Below are 2500 nucleotides of genomic sequence, written 5' to 3'. Positions count from 1 at the left end.
GATAGTGATGAGGGTATGAGAGATGGTGAGGATGTTAGGAGAGATGGTGAATGTGGCGATGGTGATGGTAATATGGTGCTCTTTGGCGGTGACGGTGATGAGGATGATGAGGTTAATATGGTGCTGTTTGGTGATGGTGAGATTGAGGATGACGATATAGTGCCGTAAGAATGGTAAGGTAAGAATGAGGATGAGGTTATGATGTCATATAATGATGGTGGTGATGATGATGAATATGAGGAGGACAATATGATGCAACTTATCGGTGGTAATGAAGGTAATAGTGAAAATAAAAATATGGTGCTGTACCATAGTGGTGTTAGTGATGTCAGAACAGTGACATCTTTAACTGACGACAGTGGCACAGTGTGAAGTCTGTAATGAGGTGAAGAGAAGCTAATGAGTCTATGTAGGTATGACAGTGGTGTGTGTGTGTGTGAGTGTGTGTGTGTGTGTGTGTGTGTGTGTGTGTGTGTGTAAGTGTGTGTGTGTGTGTCTGTGTAAGTGTGTGTGTGTGTGTGTGTGTGTGTCTGTGTAAGTGTGTGTGTGTGTGTTTAAAAATGTAAAAAAAAAAAAAAAAAAAAAAGATGGCTCCAAAGTTAAAGAAAGGGAAGAAAAATGCCCACGTCTCTCTTATCATCCGCATAATCATGTTCGAATTATCGTCTCCGTCACAGGGCCTCTACCCTCCCTCCCTCCTCCCCCCCTCATCCTCCATCTACCCCCTCCCTCCCTTCCTCTCTCCCCTCCTCCATCTACCCCCTCCACCCCTCCCTCCCTCCCTCCCCTCCTCCATCTACCCTCCCCCCTTATCCTCCATCTACCCCCCCTCCTTCCTCCATCTCCCCCCTCCCTCCATCTACCCCCCTCCCCCATACCCAAACCCCTTCCCCATACCCAAACCCCTCTCCCCCTCCCTCCCACCTCTCCCTCCACCCCACCTCCCCCCCCTACACCCACTGCGATGGTGTAGTGTATGTTAATGACTTCCATTCATTACTAAGCCCTTTGCGTAGGTTTGTTTAGCTTGGCACATTCCGTGGTTCAACGACTATGTTGTCTTGTACGAGACCGCCTTATATAAACACTCCAGTGGGCGTGGGTTGCTCCGTTAACTTCTGTTCTTCTGTTTTCGCACTCGGTCTCTCTTTCGCTTACTATCTCTCTGTCTTTGTCTCTGTCTCTGTCTCTGTCTCTCTGTCTATTCCATTTTTTCGTTTTTTTTTGTTTTTTTTTTGTGTTTTTTTATGGCAATAATCGTTATCTATTTATACCTCTTCCTCCTCCTTCTCACTCTCCTCCTCCTCCTCTTCTTCTTCCTCCTCCTCCTCCTCCTCCTCCTCCTCCTCCTCCTCCTCCTTCTCCTCCACCTCCTCCACCTCCTCCACCTCCTCATCCTTCTCCTCCCCCACCTCCTCCACCTCCTCCTCCTCCTCCTCCTCCTCCTCCTCCTCCTCCTCCCTTTCCCTGCAGCATCCAGTCATCTCGAGAGAAAAAAATCTTGATCGGTTCGTAATCCTTGGCTGTCACCTCTAATGTTCTCCGGGGTCATTATCGTCCTCAGATTATCGTACATACTTCGTCTCCTTCCTTCTATCAGTGTGCTTCGTCTCCCTCTCCTCTCCCTCCCTCCCTCCCTTCTTCCATCCCTTCCTCCATCCCTGCCTCCCTCCCTTCTTCCCTCCCTCCCTTCTTCCCTTCCTCCCTTCCTCCCTCCCTTCCTCCCTTCCTCCCTTCTTCCCTCCCTTCCTCCCTCCCTCTCTCACTCTCTTCCTCCCCCCCCACCCCTCCCCAAGTCATCTGTCTCTCGAGTCTGTCTTGTTGTCGCTGTCCTGTGTCTTCATCTTCATTAAAAGCTGGATAGAAAGAATTTATTTCTCTGTCTCTCTCATTCTCCCTATCTCTCTCTCTCTCTCTCTCGATCGCTCTCCCTCCCTCTCTCTCTCTCTCTCTCCCTCCCTCCCTCCCTCCCTCCCTCCCTCCCTCCCTCCCTCCCTCCCTCTCTCTCTCTCTCTCTCTCTCTCTCTCTCTCTCTCTCTCTCTCTCCCTCCCTCCCTCCCTCCCTCCCTCTCTCTCTCTCTCTCCCCCCCTCCCTCCCTCCCTCCCTCCCTCCCTCCCTCCCTCCCTCCCTCTCTCTCACCCTCCCTCCCTCCTCTCACTCATTCTTTATCTCTTTATTGTCTAATTCATTATCCTGATCCAGCCAAGTGACTCTAATAGCGAACGAGGGAAACAGATGATGCCTAAGGAAAGGACATTGTAAACGGAAAATAATGATGTATTTTGGGTAGGCGGAGGGAAGTGTCGTTCTTTTTTCTTTTTTGTTTTAATGTATTTAGTATTTATCTTTAATGATGTTACTTAATAGTATTATTAAGATTAGCATTGGCGTTATCGTTGTCACTCTCGTTATCGTCATTGTTATATCGTTTTTTATTATTATCATTATCATTAGCATTATGATTATGGCTGTGTACGTATGTATGTGCGTGCGTGTGCA

At 48.8% G+C, this 2500-nt stretch overlaps 1 protein-coding gene across 5 annotated transcripts in view; it reads left to right on the top strand.

Annotated features, from left to right (window-relative positions):
* Nucleotides 1-2500, top strand: part of ci (transcriptional activator cubitus interruptus) — a 370606-nt gene that overhangs the window by 292677 nt on the left and 75429 nt on the right. The window lies entirely within an intron of this gene.

This window comes from Penaeus japonicus, unplaced genomic scaffold (assembly GCF_977035675.1).
Source record: "Penaeus japonicus unplaced genomic scaffold, GWHDUDI00000001_assembly GWHDUDI00000018, whole genome shotgun sequence".
NCBI lineage: Eukaryota > Metazoa > Arthropoda > Malacostraca > Decapoda > Penaeidae > Penaeus > Penaeus japonicus.
The sequence above is the reverse complement of the archived record's forward strand: the minus strand, read 5'-3'. Positions and strand labels throughout refer to the sequence as shown.